The sequence below is a fragment of the Uloborus diversus genome, chromosome 2 (genome assembly GCF_026930045.1).
Source record: "Uloborus diversus isolate 005 chromosome 2, Udiv.v.3.1, whole genome shotgun sequence".
Lineage (NCBI taxonomy): Eukaryota > Metazoa > Arthropoda > Arachnida > Araneae > Uloboridae > Uloborus > Uloborus diversus.
The window spans coordinates 72,227,116-72,246,840 of NC_072732.1; the positions used below are offsets into that span (position 1 = coordinate 72,227,116).

The following is a 19,725-nucleotide window of genomic DNA, read 5'->3' on the forward strand; positions in this document are numbered from 1 at the left end:
AAAACTTCAAAGGTTCTGCCCCTAGGTCCATCGAAAAGGAAATCATACAGCATTAGCATCCCCCTTAAAATCGAAACGTAGTTGATAAGACCGTTACTGACTTAGCGGATAACTTCCCCAATAAATCTATTTGGGAACTTAAAAAATATGGAAAAATAAAGAAATAAATATTTAAACTAAACCACTAAAATCAAGTAAAGCAATGATGGAACTGCCAGCAACATAATCACTTTTCTTTCGGCTGCAATCACCCCCCTGTTTCTCTAGTCGGTGCTGGGTCACATAGGACCTACAATTGCAGGAAAACAATGAAAAACTAACCCCTAAATGTGCCAACAGCAGTGCGCAACACACTGCAAATTACTCTAAATGCCTATATAGGAAACCCATACTAAATGGGAAAATCTTAAATAAATAAGAAACAAAAAATTTGATAAAATTGGTCAAAATACTGAAAAAATGCCAAGAACACTTGAAAAAATACCAGTTATTGAAATTCAGAAAACTTTTCATCTGATAACTCAATATTTTAAGCACCAACAGCGACAATTAAAACTTTGAAACAGGAAATGTATAAAATGAAAAATTTCCAAGTTAATCATTAATACATATTTCGTCTATTTCCTCGTATGGAGGAGTTTTAATAACAAAAGTTTTTAAAAAATCCAACATTAAAAATTAATCAAAAATCTTGAAAAGAGGCTTACACCAGTTTAACGAACAGCCAATGAGAGCGCTTTCCCCTGATTCTCTTCTCAACCAACCAGAGTGCTTGCAGTAACGAAGTTGCATCATCTCTCGAAGATTGTTTAAATCATTTAAACATTAAATTTATACAATTTAGAATTTCTTGATTTCCAATACATCGTTAATGATATTCTGTTTCTAAAGCGAACATCTATATGACACGCGCCTGTTTTATGACCGTAAAGATTACATTTTTAAGTTTTTCAACTTAAAAATTTATAAAACATAAAATTATCATTATGATACAAGATAAAAGGACCCTGAAATCCCATGATCTGTTTCCCCATTCGAAGGTGTGTGTGTTTGCGTTGAATTTAAAATGAATGAATTTGAAAAAAATAAATTAAGATATGACGCATTACGAAACCAATTAACATCAAAATATATCTTAAGCTATACGTTAATTCAACGTATTTTTCTCACAAAATCGTTGTTGAAACTGTTGTAAAAAATAATATTAAAGTACAATTATATAACTACAGAACGAAATAAGCATGTTTATTAAGCATTTGTTTTCTTGCCTGAAATTCAAATAAAACGTAAAAACGTAAAATATATTTTTTTAATAAAAAAAGATGCCATGAACAAAAAAAAAATGTCATGTCATTGCTTGTTTTTAAAAATGCCATTATTTCAACCGCACAATTTAAAGGAAATGAATGTTCTTTCCATTCAGAGGCAGCATCAATTTTGTTTTAAAAATGCTTCAATGAACTAAGCAAAATAACTCATTGAATATGAAAAAGCTTTCACTGAAGCATGAAGCATTTAAAATCCTTTATTACAACTTTTCCACCCAACTGCCGCACGTTTTGTTTTCTTTAGAATTTCTTGAGAAACTTGTTTTTCTGAGTCCATTTACAATCCCGCTACGGAGCTGAATTACGTATTATTAATGTCTTCTTTCCATGAAGTTTAGAAATATTATCATTACTCATGCCAATTATCTGACAAAGAAATGCTGGTATCATACAAGTTGTATCGATTCTTACAAGTGCTGAACTGTCTTTTAGCCAGATTCTTTTTTTTCTGTGGTGTCTTACATAAAGAAAAAAATCTTTATTCTGACAATGTTTGTGTTTTATGCTTTTATTTCTTTCTGGCTTGATTCCAGTTTGTGAAAATTTTCTTTTCAAAAGAAACCCTCCTTTTATTTTTGTACCTGCTGACCTATTTCGGACAATAATAAATAATGCAAAACAGTAGTTGCAGCCAAAAGAAAAGATAAAAATGAAAAATTGCAGTTTAAGGAAGAAAAACCACATGACGTATGCAATTACGCATTCTCAAAAATGCGGATTGAAGTAAATGATGGTTTACATTTTTTCCCGCTTCTATAAGTATTCCTTTGTTTTAAAATACCATTCAAAATGTTAGTAAATAATGAATTGAACATTTTCAACGTTTTTAAAGTTTTTTGTTTGAAGAATATTGTGCTTGTGAGTAAAAGAAACTTTGTATAGGATAAACCAGAGGGATCTGCCGCACTCGGTATAGATGCCGGAACACTCAGATGCTCAGTATGGATACAAAATAATATTTTTTAAACTTACTAGCATAATTTCCAACTCGTTGATTTCTTTGGCTGTAGTTTTGCCACTTTAAGTGCGTATTTTCCTTTCCGAAACTTTGAAAAAACTTATGAATAAGTAGAAATATGACAATGTGTTTACATGTACAAATAAAATCATTTAAAAACAGTTTAAAAACTCTGAAAACAGCTTTTTTTTGGGGTTATAAAACTCAACCCTTTCATCAGTGCATGAAAGAACGATGAAACACAAAGTCAAACGACAGACAAGTTAACGAGGAAAAGTAATACTAGGATGAGTAAATGGACTGGAAGTGGCCAGAACCGGGAACGTTACGTCAGCAGAAAACAACAAGGACATTTGTACCTAGGAGTTTGCAGAGTTTTTTAATTCTTTTAAAACCTTAACAGGGGAGGTGCAGTCTCACAGACCGCTCAAAAGTTCATCCGATCACCCCTATTTAATTTTCAGTCCAATTGAATGGTTTTTCCCATTCGCTTTTTGCTTTGTGACTTTGAACACCCCCCTTGCTTATCAGTATCTTTAGGCAAGTGCATCTGGTTTAAATTTCATTGCATTCTTAGAAAAGGTCTGTGAGACTGCACCTGCCCTTCAGTGTTACAGTTTTCGGCAGTAGTAGACATGGTTCTTAACGTTAGAAACCGCGAATATAGGATCATTTAATCTTATCCGCGTTATGTGAAAGAGATGCAAAATATTCTAGATGAGGTTGAGAGTTGTTTGAAATGTTCACAAACGTTACACAATGATGTTCTAGAAGAGACAATGAAGGTTTAATTATTCCTCGAAATATGACACGAAATACTAACAGTAAATGGGCTGTCAAATATTTCCTGTAATGTTATATAACCAATTTTCGGGTACTAAAATGTTCTGTATATATTTAAGAACCAAAAATGAAATGATTGATAAATAATAGACTCGTTTTTATTACGAGTAGATAGTTATTTGCTACAGCATATGATTTTCTCAAAAAATCTTAAGACTCTAGCAAAATTTCCTCGGAAAAGGTATATTTCGATTAAAAATTCAAAAATATTTTTTCCCCTTTCTAATAAAATCTCAAAGAACATATGTAGTAAATTAGAGGAGCATATCATAATTACACAATTTTTTAAAATTTGTAAATAGATCGGTCTCTGAGACCTTACGTCCCCCGTTACGTCCTACTTTTTCGCCTCCCCTGTTACGGGTTAATTTCTTTTATTTGTACATATATATCCGCTGTCATAGTTTTACTCACTTCATTGTACAAAGTTTCCGAAAGCTTTTTTTTACATGCATTATGAATGGATAGTTTATGATTTTAAAAATAAAACAAATTGTAAGGTTTGTATAGGTCACTTTGCGTATGAATACGCCATTCTCTTTTCCGTGAGTGACCTTAGTGTACGGCGTTAGAATCGTACAATAAGCTATATATGCCGCACCGCATTCTGATATGCATGCCGCAGTTTCTATTTACGGGATACCGCGAAAAATGAAATTAAACTTTATATAACCATCTCTAAATTTACTGCATTACTAACTTTTATATTACTCGAGAAGGCCATGCGCGTTTGATTAATGTTATGGGCATTTTTTTTTAAATTTTCTCAACAACAAAGATCTTCAAGATCAGATAATTCGAGCATTGCTGTATATTTAAGTGCTGGTACGAAAAATAGAACTCAGGAGGAGGCATTATTCATTTCGTCTGCCCATCATGACATGTTCAATATTTTACAGATAAATCTTCTGCCTCGTTGTTGCTTGATGAGAGACGAAATATATTGAAGGTATATTTGTCTAGTACGGGGCTGCAGGAACTGGATTACTTTGTCGAATATGGAATCCTTGAAGTGCTTAAAGCTTCTTAAAATGTGTGTATTTTGCAATTGAAGCCATACAAAAATACAAATCCTTTAAGTAATGTCTAGGTTTCCTTTAGATCATTGGAATGGAGATACATTTTAAATGATAATAGACGTAGGACTTTTATTTCAACGGAACAATGAAATTCACTTAGAGAAGAGTGGTAGACGAAACCCATTTGAATTGCACTTAGAAATAATTTGCCAGTTACTTTCACAATCATTGGTCTGCAAAATCACAGCACACTAAACAAGGCAGAGGAATAAAATCGCGTGATATATTCAAACAAGGACAACAAAGGGGAACCAACTTCAATTTTTGATGAATAGTTTCTAAATTTCTATAATGATGGGTAAATTTGTTTAAAGTTCCCGTTCGAATTTTAAACAAGTTTTACCCTGTGCGTTTTACATAATGTACAAATCTACCTTAGTGTAAAACTATCTAATCGCAGTAAGATGATGAAAATTTTCCATGTGGTTGAGGATTACAGATAACTCTGCTGCCTCGTTACTGCTTGATGAGAGACGAGATATATTAAAGGTATGTTTGTCTAGTATGAGGCTGCAGGAACTGGATTACTTTGTCGAACATGGAATCCTTAAAGTGTAACCCTTCTTCACATTAGCATTCATCGAACTGGAAGTTTATTTAAGATATTTTAAACAAGAAAATGATAAAAAAAATTGCATGAAATTGATATCCTTTAAAATGCACGAAGGACATACTCGCTTTTTTTTCTTATTACTCGCTATTTTTCTTAGCTTACAGTAATTTTAACTGTGTATAAAAACACACTTCACAATTTTTCTGCTATGATTTTTTCTTAAATATAATTAATGTGTTTTCTTTCGGTTACACTAATAATTTGCGAAACCCATCATTAAGGTTTGATTTTTGTACTAAGGACAATTTTCTAATTGTTTATAAAAGAATAATGCATTTTAATATTTGGAGATTTTTGCAAATATTGTATTAAATTTTAAAATGTGAGGTATTCATTCTTTTGCGTTAAGCTTGCGAAATTAATACGCCAATCAAACGTTAACTTCCGAATTGAAGTAGCCTATCTTATTTACTTTATATTAAGAGAGAGGAAACATTGTACATATTCTTAGAGTAAATTATGAGTCAGGATGTAGCGCAAAAAGGATGACATAAAACGTGTTAAATATCACAGAACTTGAAATACTTTGCTTATACATTTTTAGTATTAAAAATTAGTACGGCAAATAATAAGTTTATATGATAAAATAGTATAATTCAGGGCCTAGTCAATAAATACTTCTGTAAAACGTTTTTATATCTTTTTTTTTTTTTTTTTTGGAATACTGGAGAAGAACACGGCTATCTACTTAGAAAAATGCTGCAATTTATTAATACTAAATTTTAGTACAAATATTTGCAAAGACAACAAACAGTCAAAGTTTTACAAATCACTCAAAAAAAAAAAAGAAAAGAAAGAAAAAGAAAACACACGATATATTATCAAGAGTTTAATAAGTAAACAAATGAGAATGTGTTGCTTTTTAAAGTTTTGATGTAAAATGATGAATTTACAAATTTTTTATGTTGTTTTCATTTAGAACTTAGGGTATTTGTGCATTTGCTAGTATATCCTGTGGTGGAAGTTACACTTTTTTTTTATGTATATCCCCCTTTTCTTCCTTTTAGTTGGATGTGTTAGCGCTCTTCTTTGAGGCATAGCAAAGGAATTATTTTATATTTATTATCGAACAAAAATATAGGTTCGTTTTTTTTTTAAATAATTAATTATTTGCAATTGATGGTTGATTCATTCTATAAATATACCTTTTCAAATCCATCTAAGAGAAAGGGAGCTGTGTTGGAAGCGAAACCATTGTTGCCGCAGATTGTCCCATAAAATACACAACTTGTAAAGAAATTAAAAAAAATACCTTTACATACAATTTAAATGCTTGCATTTTTGTATATTTTACATTCAATAACAGTTTTGATGTAGTAGCGGAAAACATACCCCCTACTACCCTGGCATTAACTCTTTATACTATATAATCATGTAGTGACGCGCTCGTTGAAATGGCATGACGTTAGCAACAACACGAATGATTTCCAGATACATTTTTTGAATGGTACGCGGTTTGTTAGCGCACTTTTTTGACTTCGTATATTCCACAAGAATAAATCACAGTGGGTAAAGTCACGAGTCTTGCAGGCAGTTCTTAATGCATTGCAGTGAAGCCATTTGACCGGATAACTATTTCCCGCAAGACATGGCATGTTGCATCATCCTATTAAAACCATTTTGAATACAGTATTTTGAAGATAAGGTCATAACTAGCTCATTAGCATTTTACAATCATGCTCTTCATTAACTACAACGATCAGAACACACTGTATTTGTAAGTCGTTTCATATCTACAAATGGTAAAATGGAGAAACAACTGCTAGTAAATTGGTGTGCAGTAGACACGGTATCAACACAGCAGCCAAGAAAACATTTAGAGATTAGGGTCAGATTTAAATAAAAGAAAGTGAACTTTATAGGAGACTTTTTACAAGTACAAAGAATGTGGGAGCCAAAATCCCCGATTATTAAAAACTATTCACTGAACTCAGAACTAGTGATAAAATCTGCCCCGAAAAAAATATACAAATACAAAAAAAAAGAAAAAATGAAAAAATAAAAAAAAACATGAGCCCTGGATTTTCTCATAGCGTTAAAAGGGACGTTATAGTGTAGTTGAAAAGTTTTGAGGCATTTCATCTTAAGTAAAAATATCAGACTCTTTGATTTATGTTAAAAGCAAAAGCAAGAGTTATCAACCTCAAATCCGAAAATTAATGGGAAAATGTTGCTTTAAATTAGAATGCTAACAACACGCAATCAAATCCCAAAAATTCCTTCTTGACCACTAATAAGAACCAGTACAATTCAAAAAGTTTTGTCTACACATCTAATTATTCGGTACTGAAACATTAACACCTTTCGATGCAAGAGTAGTACTATAAAAATAATAAGAAAAACTTAACCAAGAAAAAATTTAATGTAAAGGAACTCGGCTCCAAATCATTAAAAAAAAAAAGAAAAACAGAGACACAATGGTTCAGGCATTGTGTAAAAATACGCTTCATGCATTTCTTTTGAACAATAAAACACCTCCTTTTTCAATATATGAAGTTTTAATTTTACAAAAGGATTTTTTTTCTTTTCAGTGAGAAAGGAAAAGGTGATACAAGAATTTAACTTTTTTTTTGATTTTTTTTACGATAAATAATTTTTAAAAGAGTTAAGTGCACCCGACTTTTACTAATCTTCTGCATCTTCATCTTGCTCCAGAACTCACTCTGTTCGCTCTTTTAACCAATAATATCGATAAAATATGCTAAAATTGTCATAAAAAACCTAGTTTAACGCAAAGGAGCTTTCTTACAGACCATGTACGTAAACTTTTTCAAAAAAGGAGTAAAGTTTTCGTGTATAAATACACTCTATACATTTCTATTAAAGAATAAACGCCTCCTGTTTCATAATATAAAACTTTAAAATTTAACTTTTATGTTTTCTCCGTGAAAAAGTGAAGTTGATACAAGAATGCAACATTTCATTTACGGCCACATTTTTTTAAAAGAGTTAACCGCACCCTTATTTTACAAATCATCTTCACCTTGATCCAGAACTCACTCCGCTCACTTCTCCTACTAATAATATCGTTAAAATACCCTAATACTATAAAAAAACGTAGTTTGAAGTACGAAAGCTTAAGTACAAACCATTTAAATTAACTGTTCAAAAAAAAAGTTTGATGTTTCGAGCATCGTGTTTAAATATGATATGAACATTTCTTTAGAAGAATAACTCATATCCTTCTTCTTCATAGAGTGGCTCCAAAAAGTGTTCGTACACCTTGAAATTTTGTAGTAAAACCAAAATAACGCAAAACTGAATTCGAATATGAAGTTCAATTTTTTTTCACACCATTCCTATGCCATTCTGAATAAAACCCAGTAGTTTTTTCAAAATATTTCCAGATTTTATTTTTGAAATTTGTCAAAAAACGAAGAGAAAGAGAAAAAAATACGCCACAAAAGTCATCGTACACTGAAATATTTTCGAGTAAATTCATGATTAAAATTATCATATGTGGTTTTTTTATTATTTTTGCATTGTAATGACACTGTAAAGTCATTTGCCGTAAATTTTTTGTCTATTTATTCCCTAATATTCTGCTTATTATTTTTAAACGGTATGTATGCGTAGAAAACAACAAACACGATTCGAAATTTGATTTTTCCCCCTCACAGTAGCCATAAATTTGTTTGAAATGTCCCTAAATTAGGTAATTTATACCATTCTATAGTTAAGTGCTTGATAAAATGCTTTAAAGACAAGAATCGGATCGAAAACAAGGTAAGAAAAGGCCAACTGGCAAAGTTAACAAAGCGTGATCGGAGGTTTACAGTTAAAAAAAATATGAAATATACACATTTGAGTGCTGAAAAAGTTTCTGCAGAATTGAATGAAACATTTTACGTTTAATTTTTACCTAAAATTGCTCGCCAAGTTCTCTGATTAGCTAGATTAAAAGGGGACCTCTTCCCGCAGAAATTTTCTTTTTCGTGCGAAAAACAGTAAGCTTACGCTTTCCGTCGTAATATCAATGATAAATAAGCTCAAAACGTTTTGGAACAACGTCTTACTTTTAGATGAAAACAAATTCAACATTTTGGGTTAAATTGTTGTATAATTGTAAATAGAAGAAAAAATGAGGAATTTAATCTTAAGAACTTAGTTGAATCAGTTAATCAGAAAGGTGAAGGTGTTCTTGTGTGAGGGTGCATTATAGCATCAGGACTTGGAAATTTGGAATTTTTTGATGAAATAATGAAACTGTTTGTTTAAATATTTTAAAAAACAATTTTAAACTATTAGCCCAAAATTTGGTAATCGGATACAACTTGTTTTTTATCAAGATAACGAGAAGAAGCACACGTTTGCGTTTGGTGCCTCAAAAATTGTCCTTAAACTTAGAAATATCTCCTCAATCGCCAGATTTAAACTTAATGGAACATATTTGGAGATATCTGTTATCTAGATTACGAAAATACACCATTGAATCGAAAAGCGAACTAGAAACATTAAGACTCGAAGTGCGACTGAACACTTACTCAGAAATTGCGCAAAAAAAGAAAGAAAAAACAATGAAATCTATTAACAGACGTTTAAAAACTGTTGTTGATACTGCATGATATTCTACTAAATAATAACTTTGTAAAAAGTTAGATTATTTACTAATTTTTTGACATTTTTTCAAAGTGTACGAAGACTTTTGTGAGATAAAATTTCCGGCACTTTTTGGTTTTTGATTTTTTTTTAAATTATGTTTTAATGTTTTATTGAAAATTGTCATGTAGTTTTGTTAAAAACATATCATAGATCTTATAATAAAATACCTATTTTGAAATATTAATTCTAACCAATGGATAATGGCCTATTTCATTGAAAGTCGTAGGTGTACGAACACTTTTGGGAGCCACTGTATAAATATTATATCTACTTCTTTTCTTTCTGTAAGAAAAACTAAATGCGAGAATTTAACATTCCTTTTTCGACCAATAATTTTCAAAAGAGTTAACCGCACCGGATTTTTTTTTATAAATATTCTGTATCTTTATCATGATCTAGAACTTATTGAGCTCTCTTATCCCAATAATAATATCGTTGAAATATACTAGTAATTTTAATAATTTCATTAAAATCCTAAATTAAAGCAAAGGTAATTTTTTTCCAGCCTTTTAAGTAATCTGTTTTTGAAAAATGAATGAGGGGCACAATTTTTCAGGAATTGTCTAAAATTATTCTTTATGCATTTATTATGATACATAATCCATCTTTTTTTTTCAGTTTAACCTTATAGTTGCTTTTATCATTTTTATTTCAGCTGGAAAGGTAAAGAAAATGCAAGAATTTAAAATTTATTTTGACCATTAATTTTTAAAGGAGTAAACCGCACCCAAGTGTTACAAATCTTCTGCATCTTCATATTGATCCAGATTACACTCAACTCCCTTACTCCTTTAATAATATGTTTAAAATATCCTAAAATTAGCATTAAAAACCTCGTTTAATTAAAAAATCTACATTACAAATGGTTTAAATAAACTGTTTTAAAAACAAAAATCGTGACACTTCAGGTTTTGTGTATAAATATGCCTTATGCATTTATTTTGTAGAATAACTTCTTCATCATGTGAATGTTACAGTTTTTTCTTCTTCTTCTTTTTTAGTTAGAACGATAAAATAAATGCTAGAATTTAACTTTTTTTGTCGACCGTTTTTTTTAAAGAGATGACTGCACTCAATGTTTTTACAAAACGTCTTCCGTATTTTTATCTTGATCCAGAACTCGATGAGCTCCCTTATTCTACTAAAAATGTCGTTAAAATATACTAACAACTTTATTTAAAAAAAAACTAATTTAAAGCAAAAGCGTTTTTCTACAAATCATTTAAGTAACAAATTTTTGAAAAATAAATGAGGGACACAATGTTTCATGCATTGTGTAGAAATATCCTTTATATATTTCTTTTGATGACTAATCCATATTTTTTTCCATCATATGAAGCATTAAAGTTGCTTTATCTTATTATTATTTTTTTTCAATGAGAAACGCAAAGTAAATGCAAGAACTTAACATTTCCTTTTTGACCATTAATTTTTAAAGGAGTTAACCGCACCCAACTTTTACAAATCTTCCGCATCTTCATCTTGATCCAAAACTTACTCAGCTCCCTTATCCCACTAATAATATCGGCGTCTTAGCATTTCCCCAGGAGCCGTCTAGCCTCTGCGATAAGGAAGGGGAATGGAATTACATGTAATATTGATTTCTGGCAGAGCTCCAACGAAAGAAATTCCTCCCTCTGTCAAAATGATGTCTGTAACCTATGTGCAAGGTAGCGTGAATGAAATATTCGGCGGTGGGGGATTTCAAAAAAGTTTCGACGTTCGGCCACGATATAAATCAAAACTTTCCTTCCCCATCTACTGCTTTCGAAAACAGAAACAAATAAGATAAAATCGAATCAAATAAAAACGGAAAACAGAGTTTGTTCGAAATTTGTCAGCACACGCTAGCAGATTTCTGTTCATGCAGTTTTTCTCAGTTTTGATAGGTAAATATGGGCTTTTGAAAGCTCATCGCTTCGAAACTTTTTTTTTATGCTCTGAATTTTCACGGATTTTTTCTGATGCCTTGTCAAAAACTAATCCATCAATGCATACATTTTTAAACATGTTACCTATAAAGCTGTGACATGAAACTACAATCTGTTACTTGCAGAATGTTACTTCCTTTGACCACAACGAAAAAATAGAAGAGTTCTTAGAAAAAGATTCGTGGTTTTGGAAGCTATCATTTTACATAAAGATAAATTTTAAACGAAATGACTAAAGATACAAATTAATAGAGAATCGTTTTAAAACTGATTTTGACTTTCATTAGATTTTATAAAGAAAGTAAAAAAAAAAACTTCAAATAAAATCAAGAACAAAAACCAAACAAACAAAGCGAATGGATGCCTCCTTTACTTATTTACTTAAAAAAAAGTGATAGTTTCTAATTCATCACGAATAACATTACTTTCTAAAATGTACATGTGTTTTGTATGCAGGTTTTCGTACTAATATATCGATGCGTCAGTCTTCCAAAAGTCTATATGAGAAATACGGCGGTGTTCGTAATGTATGCCTCCCGAAAAACTTTTAGTAGGAGTACTACTTAATTTAATGATGATAGGCTGTTGTGAAGTTGAACTTAGCTCAAAGTATCATTTATCAGCAACTCGTTATTTTCGATGCAGACCAATAGCCTAATAACTCTTGATCACGGCAATCTCCTACTTCCAAAAATGTGGTATTCATCAGATATTTGGATGTAAGGCGTCTGTAAGAAAGTGATGGTAATGATAAAAGTGATAGTGGCTAGTGCTTTATTACGTTACACCTTTTAGAAACAAAAATTATGATATGTTTTCTTATTTCTACTTCTTAAACTATAAATGGATAATCAAAACTAAACCAAAACAAACATTTAGAGTAGTAATGAACAGCCAAACTATTTAAAAATGTCAAGTTTTATGATATGTTAACTCTGCTGAAATTTTGTAGTAAAAATATGCTTAGGTGCTAACACAAATATCTAAAAAAAACAAGACGAAAAAGTTGTGCATTCATACCACTTAGAACAATCTAAAACTTGAACACGACCAGATAATATCTGTCGTACCTTATAGCTAGATAAATGTTCAAGGTTTTGAAAAAAAAAAATGGATTTTCCTCTTGTTGTCCTAAAAGGTTATGCAATTTCGCCGCCGAAACAGAAGTAAAGACTCTGCATGCGTTAGATTGATCTACCAATATATTTAGCCTCTGACGGTTGGATAAGAATTAAGATATTTGTAAAAAGCATCATTAATTTAGATATTATATGATTTATTAGATATTAGATATATTATGTAAATAGTTTGCAATAACGAGTTATAACGGCAAAAGAAACTTTCGGGAAGGAAAAAAATAGACTTTTTTTTTTAATGCAAGAGAAAATGTATAAACTATCTGATCAATTTCGAATTTCTGTAGCTCTTTGCTCATTCATAAATGTTTGTATGACTTCTTCCTCGCAATTAGAAAATGGTTTCATGACAAGTTTTCCTAAAATCTTTCCAAACCAATAATTGTTGCATACTTGACTGTGCAGAGTTGCAAATTTTGCTTATTGATACGAAAAAAACCCTTTCCACATTGAGTTATTCAGAGCCTTCGAACTTTGTGTTTTTTAACCACCATCATGCATCCACGCAATATTTTAAGAGACTAAGTCTCTTAAGATAGTTATCAGGAAAAAGTAAATTTTCAAAAAACGAAAAAGATATTGTGACGGATTAAAGGCAAATGATCCAATTCCATCTCCTTTGACACATGAAAGTTTGAAATGCTGTAAAAATCGTCAATTTTTCGTTAATAGCAGGTCGATCAAAGAGCTAAGAATTTCCAAAATTTTAATTAACAAGTTAAAGTCAACTTGGTATATAAACTAAATAAAAGATTTTGTAGTAATTGAAACCGTTGGGAAAATATATTTTTTTTTTTTTTGCTTATAATACAACTCTTATGCAGTATTGATTTTGAAAAAGAATAAAAACTGAAACAAAAATATCCGTTTAGATACAGCTGCGTAAGTAGACTTAAGTCAATGCTATAAAATCCATCGATTTAACCATTTATAGGTGGCAGAAAAATATATAAAGTCATATTTCACAAAAACAGGAGATTCTAGCCAAATATCACGTCCCAGTGCATCTATCGATGTTACCAAGTCAAGGAAAGATATCGATTATCTTTACGAACTTCCCACAAAAAGATTCATTCTGTTGATAAACGGAACATCAAAATCGATTGATTTTAGATTATGGTGGAACGTCTTCAAGAAGTGAGAGATGCTTCCGGGTTTTGAAAACATAAATATATTTTCTAGACCTTCATTAGTGATAGAAAAATAATCATTCATGGATTAACGTACGTAGGTGTTTTCATTTTGAAGATTACAAGAATAAAACTAGTCAAAAGTTATGATACTTGAATTCAATTTGAAGATGAATTAGCATTAAAATGATTTCTAAAGCTGAAGTTATTTCAACGTTAAGCCTTTCAGACGGAATTTTGAAATACTGAATTAAAAGTGTTTTTATTTGGTAGACAATGTACTATGGTAAAGATATTTTATAGACAAAATTTCAAGTTTATAGGTGAGAAATTAAAAGAGTTATGACACGTCCAATAATCCGGACATATGTTATTGAAAATATTTCAGATAATAAAACGATGAAGCCTCAAACAAAATTAAAATATTCTCTAAAAAATAATAAAACATAATATAAACATTTGAAATGATTAATATAAGATTATATATTTTTAAAAAAATCAGAAAAAAAACTCGCTTTTGCGACGAGAATCCTTGGTTGGGAAAATGAGCCAGTCCCATTCTCCCAACCCCTATTTCTTTATGTTTTCAATCCCAAAATGAAAAATTCTTGTACATATAATAATAAGCAGACTGTAAAGAGTCAACTACGAAAAATATCGAGTAATTTGTTCAATTAATAAATGATTAGCCACGGTTTAAAGTTCATGTCCGGTATAGCGGATGCCACGTTTGAAAGGGTTAACTTAACACATGAATAATCCAAGCATTTTTGTTGCAAGCATAACAACCACACTGTTAAAAATATTGTGTAACCTTACTCCATAGAATCGGCGACAGCTTAGCTGCCTCCACTAGTCCGGAGTAACGTAACTGATGCAACTGGTGAAAAGTTACACATCGCTTGTGCAAGGTTACACCACGGTAATGTAACTCACTCATTTATGTGTAATGTTACACCAGAAGGCAGCAGATAATGTTTTTTTTTTTTTTCTTTTAAAAACGTACTGCATCCTTTCCGTTTTTTCTCACATTGAACATGCAAATCTCGAAAGAATATTTCAGCTGTAAAAACATTAAAATATTTACAATTTAATTGATATAAATAAACACCGTATACATATTTTTTTAATTACATTTTTGAGAACTTTTTTGAAGTACTTAGCACATGGAAAATAATAAGATATTTTATTTATTTCTATATATTTTTAATAGAATGTGTCTCAACTGCTTTTCGTAACTAAATAACTTTTAGACAACTTTTGAGAAGTGAATTTTGTGTTTATTTTCAATGTTCAATCAGCGTGAAAAGTATAACCACCGTGAAAGGTAAATAAAATTAACGTATTTTAATGTTTAAATAAAAGTCGTCCAGTTTTGTTTTCACGGTTTTAATGGAATTATACTGTAATTAAATAATAAAAATATAGTATAACTAGTACCTAATTATTACTGTAAGGTTTATTCTTAAAAGCTTAAATTTAAACTTAATCTGCTGAAGAGGAGTCTTGTCTTTTAAAGTCAACAGTTGGTTCGCGGAAAAACCAGCAATATGTAGGTACTATATCATTTGAATTTATTTGTTTCCGGTATTTTTCCCATTACTGGGAATTCTACGACAGATTAGAAAACAAATTACAGATTGCAGAATTGACAAAATCAATATTTTCAAAAGGGCAATACCTTTTTATGTGTGTGTGTGTGTATCTCGCAAAATGAAAAAAAAAATTGTTTCTTTTAGCATGAAAGTTTTATTATCTATATTATCTAGCTTAATATTTTTAAGTAAAATCCTTGAATAATCGCATCAACTGCACTGCTTTCGGATCTCATAATCACATTGAATAAGCTCTGCTAGATCTTTCAATGTGTACTTAGTAAAAAATACAGTCGAACATAGTTAAAACGAACTCAAATTGACATTTAACATCAATTCGTCTTAACCATAGTTCGTTTCAACTTGAAAAAAAAAAAAAAAGAAAAAAAGAAAACAGTAAACATCTAACAGTAGTTTAGGCATTGCAAATTTTATAGCAGTCGTTTTAAGTGTGTTCGAACTAATGAGATCATATCCAACTGTTGACCTGAAAACAATTGTTATACCTGCAATAGCTATCTGGGTATGTGTGGAGGGGAGTAGCAATGCTTGCATTTCCCTACGTTCAGTAGGGGCCATGTTTAAAGCGTTGCCCATTCTTAATCGCAAACTGTAGCAACATTGCGTTATTAGTAAGTGTTACATATTTGCTGTAGCAGACATCAAAACGTTCGGAGAAATATTTCTATAATACTTAAAATAACCTCACGACAACAGCTGTTATTTCACAATAGAGACTAAAACAGAAATAACCTTACACATTTGTAAAATAGCGCAGACGGGTAGTGTTGGCACTAAAAAGCAATAATAATGGTACCAGCAGCAATGCAGAATAAAAAAAATCTCAGTTCGAAGTTTATTTCCTAAAAGAAAAATGAAACTTCAAAATACGAGAATTCGAGTAGTATCCCTAATAAATTGGCCACGCACTTTAATCCTAATGTAATCTACCTTTATTTTGTCCATTACAGGCTCCTACTAGAATCCTTCCAAGTCAAATCGCCTTAATCAAACAGTCAGCTGTGCCGTCTTGTCTCAGATTTTGCCCATTATTTTTAAAGAATAGATATCTATGAGATTAGCTCAAAATGTTTTATTTCAATGTTTTGAATAAAAATTTAGCTCTAGAGATTTTTTTTTTTTTTTTTTTGAAAAACTCGATTTTTGATCACTTTTTGTCTTCCACTTTTTGGTATGAATTTAGAAAAGCTGAATTGGATATCAATTCCAAACTAGGACTTTTCTCTTTCCGTATAAACAACAGAAAGTGTTCTATGAATAGTGGGCTGTTGCCGCTCCTTAGCTAAATTCAATTTTTATGCTTCTTCAGTTGGGAAATTTAAGAAGTCATATCTCCAGAGTACCAACTAATATCTGCATCACTTTCTTTGTTGAATATTTAAATCAGTCTTTTGCGATATAGAAAAACAGAATGTTTTTTTTTTTTTTTTTTTTTTTTTTTTTTTTGTGCTTCCTTTTGAGCTTAGAAAAGTTCAAAAACTTCTCAGAACAACTATTACTGAAATTTCAAAGAAAAAAATATTTGAATCAATAGTTAATCGTTAAAAAGTTCTTAACTTTTGAAAGTAATTATGCAGAAACCTCCATTTTAGACTTAACGAAAAAAAAAAAAAAAAGAATGACACTTTTGATTAAAAACATACTAAATATTATGAATAATAATTCTAAAAACATTCCTAGTGTAACTAACTTGCATTTTTTTAACATTAAAAGACAAAAACAAAAAGAGGAGGGGTTTTTTTTTTTAAAAAATTAATAATATTAACTTGTTTGGATTACCTAACACGTGACTGATCCTCCACTCTTACATTATGCTCACGCAGACTAACTTTTGATTTCTCTGATGAAGATTATTTCAGCTAAAAGAAATACATTTTTTAATATTTTCGAAACTTATATTCATCTAGTGATACAAAGGAAATGTGTTCTACCTGCTTTTTAAACATCTCAAACAACAAGTATTGAAGAACTTTAAGTTTCTCTGCAATAAAGGAAAAAAGTTAAACATAACTTTCTATTGAATTAAGCTTTAGAGCAGATTCATTTGAATTATTTATAACCGACGAAAAATGTGTCGATTCACTTTCAAAGCGCAAAAAGGATGATGTAGGGTAGACCGAGGCACGACAACACAGTGCCCGTTTTTAAAAACGAATTATAACTGGAGAGCCAACAGTTATAACAAATTGATGCTGCTCCCTAGCAAATACTCTCACAAGTTTTTGAGCATATGTCGAGTTTCGATCTAGCATGCAGAAAGAACAATCTGTTTTTCACCAAGTTGAGTAAATTTTGTGTTGAACGTTTTGAAGCTTATTGTGAATAAATAATACTCAGTTAAGAAAGAACAATTGTATAAAAATTAGCATAATTTTATCTTTTTTTGAGGCTTGTAGGTGTATGAACAAAAATGTTATTTTACTTATATGCACGTTAAAAATAAATCCAAAGTTGGCGACGGTGCAAGTTTACGCGTTGAACGTCGGAGCACTTTTACGCATGTTCTTACTGTGGTTTACTTAAACTTGCCACTGACTTTTTTCGCTAAAAACTGTCTCAACAGTTTTAGCATTTTCCGGCTATTTAGTTTTAAAAATTACCATTTTGTTTTTAATTAAGTTAAACATTCGTATCTTAGCTTATAATCATATAGTGCTGCCTTCATGCCCCCTTCAGCTTTAACTTTATACACTATTCAGTCTGTAATAAATTTGCTTTATTTTAGCGATCGTAAGACATTATGTTCAAAACACTAACAGAACCACGTTAGGTGTCAAACTAAATATGCGTGAACGTGCCCCGTGTCCCAGGCAAGTTTATGCAACCAACTTGGACTCAAAAATATTTTTTTAACGGTTAAAAACATAAGCTGAGGATAAACTGAATATACTTTGACTCCAATAACTGCTTCATAAAACCGCAATGTCTGAAATTTCCTAAGGTAAAGCACAAAAACTGGAAAACTCATTGAGAAAAATCCTCGTAAACGTGCCCTGGTCTACCCTACAATGTGTGTCTAATGTATGTGTAGCAAACTGTGTTGTTTGCATCATTAAGATAATGTAAACAATCGTTTTTACTCATACCAGGTACGAAATTATGCACTTATTACCAACTAGTGGCACCCGCACGGCTTCGCCCGTAATAGAAAAATTAAAGGTCTTTTGGTTCGCTTGTATATTTACAAATAATGTATGGTGAATTTTCTCGCAAATTGGCTTGTATCGACGTTACGGTTCCACGTTATGATAATTTCGTATCTCGCCAACTGGCTTGTGCCCATGTTACGGTTCCACGTTACGATAATTTCGTAATTTATGATAGTTTTTTTTTTCTTAAAATTGGAATAAAAAAAGAACCACATCGAATTTTCGAAAAATCGCTTCGAGGTGCACACCCCCATGCTACATACTAACTTTGTGCCAAATTTCATGAAAATCGGCCGAACGGTTTAAGCGCTATGCGCGTCACAGACATCCTACAGACATCCTACAGATATCCTACAGACATCCAGACATCTAGACATCCTCCGGACAGAGAGACTATCTGCTTTATTATTAGTAAAGAAAAGACTTTTTTTACACTTTTCCTCAAAGTAGTGTAAGTAAAGAACTTTGGTTATTTAAAATGGAAACGGTTATAATTGGTATTACGATTATGTAGGACGTTGGACTTTTTTTGAATTATCTCGTTTAAGAAATGGATACGTTTGATGGTTATCTGAAGTGATGTATTTACGTTTTTGATGTCCACGCTTTTATTAAATAAATTTATAAGTTTGCAATATTTAAAAATTATATACATTTTTCAAACAGTGAGTGTGAACCAGATTATTTAGATAACAACGATGACATTGCAAAACTAAATGAAATTTCTGAGTTAATAATTATTTCGCCATTATCTTGAAAAAAACAACCTGGTTTTGTGCCTGATACTGATCAGAAACTGATCTTCCTCAGATAAATCTAGAGTTGGACTACACTAGTAATGCGAAATTAGAGGATCATTGTCAGGCATTACTGAATACAAAAAAGTTCACGTTTTGAAAACTTTTCAACTTTTTTTTTTTTGTCTTTGTCGAAAAAAATGCAAAACAAGGCTTGTCATATTGCCAAATAAAATAATAGTTTAAAAAACTAAAAAAACACGCTTTCGTAGCAAAATAAACTAAAAAGTGAAAAATAATATTTGGATGATAGTAGTTGTCCAATCACTTAATTTTAATGTAATACAAAAAAGCGTGGGGTGCTGTCTATTTACATTTTTGCTTGGACATTAAATGGAAGAAATTCAAGACAACTAATAAGAAGCCCCCCACGCTTTTTTGTATTCCATTAAAATTAAGTGATTGGTCAACTGCTATCATCCAAATATTATTTTTCACTTTTTAGTTTATTTTGCTACGAAAGCGTGTTTTTTTAGTTTTTTAAACTATTATTTTATTTTTCTGTTTTTTAGTCTTTTGTTGGAGAATTATCAGGCAAAGTTT

At 30.8% G+C, this 19,725-nt stretch overlaps 1 protein-coding gene across 1 annotated transcript in view; it reads left to right on the forward strand.

The window, feature by feature from the left end:
* The window catches only part of LOC129216359 (lachesin-like), a 121,759-nt gene that overhangs the window by 56,676 nt on the left and 45,358 nt on the right, over positions 1–19,725 (forward strand). The gene's annotated exons all lie outside the window — the stretch shown is intronic.